Source organism: Urtica dioica, chromosome 11 (assembly GCF_054948205.1).
Source record: "Urtica dioica subsp. dioica isolate 48M chromosome 11, U.dioica_male_clone48M_v1_H2, whole genome shotgun sequence".
Taxonomy (NCBI): domain Eukaryota; kingdom Viridiplantae; phylum Streptophyta; class Magnoliopsida; order Rosales; family Urticaceae; genus Urtica; species Urtica dioica.
In genome coordinates, this window is record NC_142766.1 from 11,086,768 (window position 1) to 11,096,517 (window position 9,750).

General features: G+C 39.4%; 1 pseudogene across 1 annotated transcript; it reads right to left on the reverse strand.

The window, feature by feature from the left end:
* Window positions 1–7,068: 7,068 nt before the first annotated feature.
* LOC149381189 (NAC domain-containing protein 90 pseudogene) lies at window positions 7,069–8,279 on the reverse strand (annotated as a pseudogene). Its single transcript, XR_016293825.1, has 3 exons — window positions 8,056–8,279; window positions 7,661–7,965; window positions 7,069–7,368 (listed from the first exon to the last, which is right to left on the reverse strand). The product of XR_016293825.1 is annotated as an NAC domain-containing protein 90 pseudogene (transcript).
* Window positions 8,280–9,750: the final 1,471 nt, after the last annotated feature.

Genomic DNA, 9,750 nt, shown 5'->3' on the forward strand with positions numbered 1-9,750 from the left:
CAAATTATTCAGCCGCGATATTTGTCGTGACTCAAATTTCACGGCGAATTAAATTTGTTTTAGTCGCGACATCAGCCGCGACAAAAGTCGCGGCTGAAGCCTCATCATTGTATATTATAAAAATGTTGAGACTAAATCTTTTTAGGTTTAATTAATAAGCGGTACTCAATATTGCATTTTTGAAATGTGAAAATTCGAAAAAGTTACGAGAAGTCACGGTTGTATGTTGTTTTATTGCGGCTATTTGTAGTAGTAGCTAAACGCGTTATTTCTTGTACTACAAAAGATTTTAGAAAATGTGATTAACTTGGTGATAAGATTACCCTGGTCTGCGTAAAAAAATGCAGCTTTTATTCCTGCTATCTAATTAACTAACTAATTTTGATATTTTTAGAACTAACAAACTCAATCCTTTATACCAACTTCGTACGTTATTGTCTTTTTTGCAGGACACGTTTTGGGTACATAATTTTGGTGGTTTTTATTTTTATTTTTATTTTTATTTTTTTGTACAAAGAAAGTAAATATGGTGTGTGAGTTTTGTCAGCATTTAGCAATAAAAAAACAAAGTAAAAAAAAAACAGTAATCCGGTAAAACAAAAAATTTGATGGGTCTGGATAAAAAGCAGTTTTTATCCTTTTTCTTATTAAACCAACATTATATTCTCAGGTCAAAGTGAACATATTAATATAACATTCCTAAGAAGTTATTTATAGTATTATATTTAACAACCAAACACCCTAATCACCCGAATATAAGATAATAAAAATATTATTATATTTGTTATGTTATGCTTTGCTTCACACCAAGAACTCAGATGTACAAACACACAAGAACACAGCAGATTGTTTACGAGGTTCGGTCAACACGACCTACTCCCCGGAATTCCCCTCTCGGAATTCACTGCACTATGACAAAACCCTTTACACACTCTCCCTGGTGATCTCACAATCCGAGACCTCCCAACCTAAGAACAGAGATGGAGAAGACGATGAACTACCCAAGAATTGATCCCACAACTCTCTCGCTCAATCTCTCAATCAGTTTCTCTCTCTCTCTTTTCTTTTCTCTTTTTCTGTGTGTCGATAAAGCCGTTAGCACAGTATATAACCCAGCCTAACTAACTTAAGCCTAATACTAACCTAACCATTTATAAACCATGGTCAAGTTAGCTTACACGTGTACTAACTAACACAAAACCGTGGTTAAGGCACAACTAATATCAACAAACTCGACCTTAGTTGTTCCTTGACCACCAATCACAGTGCATAGCTCCGAGAGGATCATCACTCAGCCTTCTATCTTCTTGCTTGAACACCAAGTAACTTCAAGCAGTGCCTGAACTTACTTAGTGGAAGAACCTTTGTCCCACAGTCTGCTGGATTGTCTTCAGTCCCAACCTTCTGTATATCCACCACTCCTTGTCCCACCTTTTCTCTGATGAAGTGATATTTGATCTCAACATGTTTCGTTCGATCATGAAACACAGGATTTCTGCAGAGATGTATAGCACTCTGACTGTCTGAGAATATGGCTGCTTTTCCAACAAAGAACTTTAGTTCTCTGAGCATCCCTTGAAGCCAAATCCCTTCTTTTACGGCTTCAGTTGCAGCTACATATTCAGCTTCAGCGGTTGAAAGAGTCACTACAGATTGCAGCTGAGACCTCCAGCTCACACAGTTTTTGCCGACCAGGAAATAGTATGCTGATGTGGACCTCCTTGTGTCCTTATCACCTGCATAATCTGAGTCCACAAAACCTTTCAGGCTTACCTCTTCATTTGAATCACCAGAGTACATTAAACCAGTTCGAGTAGACCCGGCTATGTACTTCAGTAATCCCATGATAGCAAACCAATGGAACTTTCCAGGATTCGCCATGTAGCGACCGAGGGAGCTGATAGCAAAGGCCAAATCTGGACGTGTACAGGTCATAGCGTACATGACAGATCCAACCACATTAGAGTAAGGCTTGTCAGCCATAAACTGAACTCCTTCATTATCAGTTGGACTCTGAGACTTTGACAACTGCACATGGTTTCCAAGTGGTAAACTGTTGCACTTAGCACCTGCCACTCCAAAATTTTCAACCAGTTTTTCCAAGTAACCTTGCTGATTTAGAAACAGCTTTGATTCATTTCTGTTTCTTTCAATCCTCATCCCTAGGATTTTCCCTGCTGCACCAAGATCCTTCATGTCAAATTCTGACTTCAGCAAGTCCTTCATTTTGTTCACTCTGTGTTTTTCTTTACTGATGAGGAGCATATCATCCACGTAAAGTAAGAGAAACTCTGAGTCTAAAGGACTTGACCCTTTGAAATACAGGCAGGGATCATAGAAACTCCTACAGAATCCTTGTGCAGTGATAAATGTGTCAAACCGAATGTACCACTGCCTAGGAGACTGTTTGAGTCCATATAGGGATTTCTTGAGCAGACACACCATGTCTTGTTTCTTTTGTTGCTCATACCCTTCAGGTTGTTCCATATAGATAACTTCATCTAAGTCTCCGTGAAGGAACGCTGTTTTGACGTCCATCTGTTCAAGCTCAAAATCAAATTGAGTTACAAGAGATAGCATCACCCGTATAGTCTTATACTTGACCACATGTGAGAATATCTCGTTGTAATCAATCCCTTCCTTCTGTGTGAACCCTTTTGCCACTAAGCGAGCCTTGTACCTTACTGGTTCACCATCTACAGCCCATTCTTTCACTTTGAAGATCCACTTGCAATCCACAGTAGATTTGTCTTTAGGTCTCTTTACCACTTCCCAAGTCTGGTTCTTGTGAAGTGATTCAATTTCTTCATTCATAGCAAGTCTCCACTGCTTGGACTCCTTGCACTTCATGGCTTGTGTGAAGGTTTCTGGTTTAGTCTTATTAATCTCTACTGCTGCCATGAAAGCATAGGCTAGAAGTTCTGTGTAAGCTGAAAACCCATATCTTTCAACAGGTTTGTGTTCTCTTCTCTCTCTATCTCTGACTAGCTGATAACTTGATGGAGTCTTGAGACCACTATCTTCTCCTGGATCTTCATTTTTGCTTGGAGTCTGATAGGCATTGCAGGTTTCTTCAGCATCATCTTCATGGCTTAGTTGAGGAGTTTGTCTAGGCTCCACCGGATGAGCCACCTCATACCTTTGAAGACTTGTAACTTCACTTGTTACAGTACCTGAAGGGTTAGTGGAACTAGACACAGAACTAGATACAATATTAGAATTATCAAGGCATGGAAAGTCATTCTCATTAAAAACTACATCCCTGCTATTAATGACCTTAAAACCTCTATCACCCTTAACCCACAGCCTATAGCCTTTAGTACCATCTGGATAGCCTAGAAAAACACATGCTTCACAGCCCTAGGGTCAAGCTTACTTTCTTTTTGATGCGCATAAGCAGAACAACCAAAAAGTGTGAGATATCAGGAATTTTACCAGACCACACCTCTTCAGGTGTTTTGAACTCAAGTGCACTGGATGGGCTCCTATTGATGAGATAAGCAGCTGTTACAACAGCTTCACCCCAAAAATTCTTAGGTAGTCCTGAGCTGAATAACATGCATCTTGATTTGTCTAGTAGAGTCCTGTTCATTCTTTCAACCACTCCATTCTGCTGTGGAGTGAGTCTCACTGTGTGATGCCTTTGAATACCTGCTTCCTTGCAATAAGAGTCAAAAACCTCATTGCAAAACTCTAAACCATTGTCAGTCCTCAAGATCTTTATTCTTTTATCAGACAGATTTTCAACCAGAGTTTTCCAATTCTTGAATTTTTCAAAAACATCACTTTTATTTTTCAGCAAAAAGACCCATACTTTCCTTGAAAAATCATCAATTAGAGAAAGAAAATACACGTTACCACCATGAGTAGGATTCCTTTCAGGACCCCACAAGTCCGAGTGAATGTACTCAAGAACACGTGTAGATGTGTGTCTTCCAACCTTGAACTTCAGACGGTGGTGTTTTCCCAAAACACAATGTTCACAGAAGCCAACACTGGAGATTTTATCCTTACCAAAGTATTGACTTTCTTTCAGGACTTGAAGACCTTTGTCACTAATGTGGCCTAGTCTTCTGTGCCATTGAATGGCTTTGTGTTCTTCTGGTGAGTTGGTCACTGTTGCTGCTGAGCCAGAGATGGTTTCTCCAACAAGATAGTAGAGGCCATCAATCTTGATACCCTTAATGACTGTCATAGAACCCTTTGAGATTCTCATGACCCCTTTTTCAGTCTTGTTGCTGTAGCCTGAGTCATCAAGAACTCCCAGAGACACTAGATTTCTTGTGAGACTAGGTACATATCTCACATCCTTGAGAGCTCTGCAGCACCCATCAAACATCTTGAATTTTACAGTGCCCATTCCCTCCACCAGACATGTGTCACTGTTTCCCAGCACCACTTTGCCTCCTTGAAGGCTCCTGAAATTTGTGAGATAGTCTTTATTGTAAGTCATATGATAAGTACAGCCAGAATCTAAAATCCAGTCACTTTTCTCCTTATCATCTGAGATGACAAGCACTTCTCCACTGTCATATCCATCCCCAAAGTTTGCTGAGTCTGGTTGACTTGTGGTAGTGTTGGTCTTGTCCTTCTCCTTTTTTAGCCATTTGTAGCAGTCTTTCTTTAGGTGTCCAGGTTTCTTGCAATAGAAGCAAGTTCTTGTCTCCTTCCCATCAGTACTAGATGACGCCTGAGTACCCTTGCTTCAAGACTTCCCTTTATTACTCTTGTTAGATTTCTTGTTCTGACCCTTGTCCTGTCCATAATGTGCCTCTGCTCCAGATGAGAGTGCCTTCTCTGATTTTATCTCAAATTCCTTGGATCTCAGAGCAGACACTACCTCATCTAGGGTAATCTGTGTTCGTCCATACTTAATAGCAGATTTTACTTCCTTATAGGTGTCAGTCAAAGAATTAAGAATAATAATAGCCTGATTTTCATCACTCATAGATTCCTTTTCGCTAGAATTAGCAAGTTCAATAGTGAGTTTTCGAAATTCATCAAGATTTTCATCTAAGGATTTGGAAGAGTTCATTTTGAAACCAAACAGCCTTTCTTTCAGAAAAATTTTGTTTGTTAAAGATTTTACTTGAAAAAGATCATCAAGTCTCTTCCAGATTTTAGCCGGTGTATCATCACTATCTATCTGGCGAATTATTGAATCTGAGAGATGAAATATCAGGGTACCTGTAGCTGTTTCAAGAATCTCGTTCTTCTGATCCTCAGTCGTCCCTTCTGGCCAGATTATCGGGTCTTCGATCGCTTTGAGAAGACGCTGCTGTGCGAGAAGAGCTTTGATTTTCCTCCGCCATATTCGATAGTCTCCAGAACCATCAAATTTGTCGATGTCGATTCTCATGTTGTTCGTCGGAATTGAATTCGCGAACAACTGGATTTCACCACGGCTTCGACTCTGAATCGCCCCTGTATCTTCACCTTCCACAGATTCTTGATCCAAGGTTTCTTTCTTGATCTGATCCGATGTTGATTCTGGGTCCGCCAACTTGAGAGGACTTGTTTCACGAGGTGTGACTTGAGAGAAAACGCCGACGAGGCTCTGATACCACTGTTATGTTATGCTTTGCTTCACACCAAGAACTCAGACGTACAAACACACAAGAACACAGCAGATTGTTTATGAGGTTCGGTCAACACGACCTACTCCCTGGAATTCCCCTCTCGGAATTCAGTGCACTATGACAAAACCCTTTACACACTCTCCCTGGTGATCTCACAATCCGAGACCTCCCAACCTAAGAACAGAGATGGAGAAGACGATGAACTACCAAAGAATTGATCCCACAACTCTCTCGCTCAATCTCTCAATCAGTTTCTCTCTCTCTTTTCTTTTCTCTTTTTCTGTGTGTCGATAAAGCCGTTAGCACAGTATATAACCCAGCCTAACTAACTTAAGCCTAATACTAACCTAACCATTTATAAATCATGGTCAAGTTAGCTTACACGTGTACTAACTAACACAAAACCGTGGTTAAGGCACAACTAATATCAACAATATTCTTAGAAATCTGATTAGATATCATTACCTCCAACCAAAAATGTAACAAACGCCATTACATTGATTGCATACGACGCCAATTAACAGCCACGACGACAATACATGACGCCGAAATATGGCCACTGACTCCGTTAGATGCCGAACAATGCTCACCGACGCAAATTGAAAGCAGTTTAGTTACAGGTTGATGATGATACGCCATGAAATTGCAGAGGGAAAACTATAGCTTTCTGTGGGGTTTGATAGAACGGAAAGTAAAACATACGTCCTGCTTATTTTGTATATCCAGACTATATACGGTGGATTGTAATTTATATGTATCAGACAGAGGGGTCAGAACGATACAAACGCATATCTGAAGCGAGCTAGGGTTTGAGACCAAGTATATGTGACATGTATGTTCTTCAGTTCGGGTTTTTCTTCATACAAATAGTAAATATTTGACTGGAAATATTTATGCTAAAGAAAAAGTTGTGTGTCGGATATTTGACCTAAAAAGAAGTTTATATAAAATTGACATAATATATACTACCCATTCGAGAGTTTAATCAACGAATTTTTATTCTATTGTTTAAAGATTACCAATTGGTACATATATAATATAAGGCTATGAAATTTCTCTCAAATTGTTAACAGATCATGAATTGCTATCTCACATTCACGGGTGGTCCCACATTCGAAATTAGGCCCCGCTCTGATACCATGTTAGAAGTGTGGGCCTAACTCACACTCAAAAGCTAACTCAAGAGTGGAGTGATACCAAACACTTATAAGGAGCACATTGCTCAAGTACCCAACCGACGTGTGACATTCTAATACTATCAGCACCATATACGAACATATTAGATTATCGTCAGATCAAAATATAATAATAATAAATCGATGGAGTCAAAATATTACATGCGTTCGTTTTTTTTTCTTCTTTATATTTCTGGTATGGATCAGAACGAAAAACAAGATAATAAGAATTAAGACCCCGTTTCATAAATAAATCACAAATATAAATAGAAACATATGACGTGGGGACGAACATAAAATGAAGATATAATCTCCTACAAATTCAAGGACTGCTTCATGAGCCATTCCTGTTGTTCCCATTCAGCCAGAAGCGGTTCTAATCCTTCACTCATAATTACGTCCCAATCATTACTACTATTATTATAATCTTTACCATCCTTGTTGTTATTATAATTTGTAGAAGCAACAGTCCTAGTACTAATGTTTGGCGGAGATGAGTCAACCGTTTCGGTCACAGTACTGGCGGCGGTGGTGTGGTTGAGAGGTCGGCGGTCGAAGGCACGACAACTTCCGGAGACGACGTAGACTCGGCAGAGGCTGAATTCCTTCCTCAACTGCATCCACAACATATAATTAGTATGAACTCCAAGTCTGATATTGATCATATACAGCAACAAGAATATGTATATAGGCACGAAGTCATAAATCTAAACTATGGGATCTAATATATGAAAGAAAAGTTCAAGGATTTAGGATAAAATATATATATATATATATATATATATATATATATATATATATATATATATATATATATATAACTAGCAACAAATGCAGAAAAAAAAAATTTGCAGGAGGGTATAGGTATAGCTCCTGATAAACATGTGGGTTTGTGCATATAAATACCTGAGGGTGAGGAGTAGGGCCGGTGGGTGTACTAGTACTGGTGGGGGTGAGTATAGCACGGTACTCGTTCATCTTGTACTTGGTCTTGGTGCCGGTGGGAGCCTTGCCGGAATAGAAGACCATAGTCTTCTTGAGTCCGATGACTCGGTTGTCGGAGGAGAACACGTACGTTGGGGACCCTGTGGCTTTCCAATACCCGCTTCCCGTGGTGCGGTTCGGCCTCCCTCCACGCGCCTCCCTCTCTTGCCGCGCCGTGAAGAAGAACCACTGTTCTCTGTCTCCCTTGCACAACTCCCCACAATACTCTGTGCGTGTTTCATAATATTAGTTAGTTAGCTAATGATGGTATTAATGATCCTGAAAAGGGTTACTGGCTAGCTATAGTATTATATCACCAGGCAAATCCCAGGGCTCGATGGCATAAATGTCGACTTCTCTGATCACTTGATCGATGTCTGGGCGTGTTCCCTCAAGCTTGTGCCCAAGATAGAAGCTCACAAGCTCTTCTTCGATTGGGTAGAACCTGAATCCCGGGGTTACCATGTCACCCTCTTGCATCTCTTCTCTGTATGTTCTTACTTATTTAATAATTTATGATTGAACCTTTGTGGTGTGTGTGTGTGTATATATACACACACACACATATATGTGTGTGCGTGTGTGAGTATTTAGATAAGCATATCTATAACAGGTGGTGAGAGAATAGCGGAACATCTATAAACGTGCATTTATTTCACAGTAAATTAAGTATTGTCTTTTATAAAGTATGAAATAATAAATGCGGCAAGTCTGAATAATATTCGGCCGTTATATGAGTTACGCCTTAGATCTAGAGAGTTGATAAAAATAGAATCCGGTCGGGCCCTCAATGTACGTAATCTTGCTCTCTCCTTCCCTGCTTTCATCGTTTTCCAATGTCCTACTTGACAACTACCAAGTTCCAATACACGTGGATACTTATGCGTACAACTTTTTTTTGAATTCTATGTTCTTACAAGAATTATGAAATATAATATTACAGCTCCAGTGAGGCCTAAATCATGTCTCACGCTAATGCACTGTATTGATATGCGCCGCACTTGATTAGTTCCATTCACATCGAGAGTTTAGTTTTATATCCTTCTTATGTAAGTTAGCATGCAATTAAAGCCGAAAATGACGTTAAAATTGTGGCAATAATTCAAGGGAGTTGGCCACTTGAAACAGATGGGTCCAACCACATTAATATGATTCCTCTATATTTCCAGACAACAAATTAATTTACCAAAAAATATAAACAAGATTTTATGCTATTTAGAGCATTTTTTTTTTGGTAATAACTTGACTTTATCATTTATAAAAAAAAATAGTTTTTTATGCGCATATAATTTCTCTATATTTTAGATTTTGCTCACATATTTTATCTACAATATCTATAATATATAGGTTGTATTTAAATTGAATCGGGTCACTGAAGATTATACATCGGTAATCATATGTGTTGTCGTTGAAAATGGAACGACGACTGAAGACTATGGGCAATTTGACCCAAAGTCAGACCAAGTGACCGCAGCCGAGCCAGATATGAAGAAATCAAAAGTCACGAGTGTCGCTCTTCTAGGTCAAGAACATTCTTTGTTCATCGTTGAGACCCGAGAATAAGAAAAGCACTAGAACAAATATAGGCATCGGGTGCGAATTCGTCGCACCCGATGCCAAAAATGTCACACCCGAAAGTCCGTCATTTAGGCATGACATGTCGCACCTAATACCCTTCCGCAGCTGAAAATGAAATTTGTAGTAGTGAAGAAGAAGAAGAAGAAGAAGAAGAAGAAGAAGAAGAAGAAGAAGAGAGCTAAAAGAGCGCATAGACGGTACCTCTGGCGCGGGCTTCGATGATCAACATTAGTCTGATTGCTATGAGTGAACTGGGGGCACTGATATTCTGTGAGAATATTTTAAGAGATTTATGCTCGATCATAGGAAATTGTGTGCAGGTCCTCGACAACGTTTCAGAACTTTGGAATCGAATAGAGAACGTTCATAATTGATTACCTTTTCTCTCTGGGTGAATGGTCTATTTATAGTTGTTGGAAGGCTGAAGAAATCTC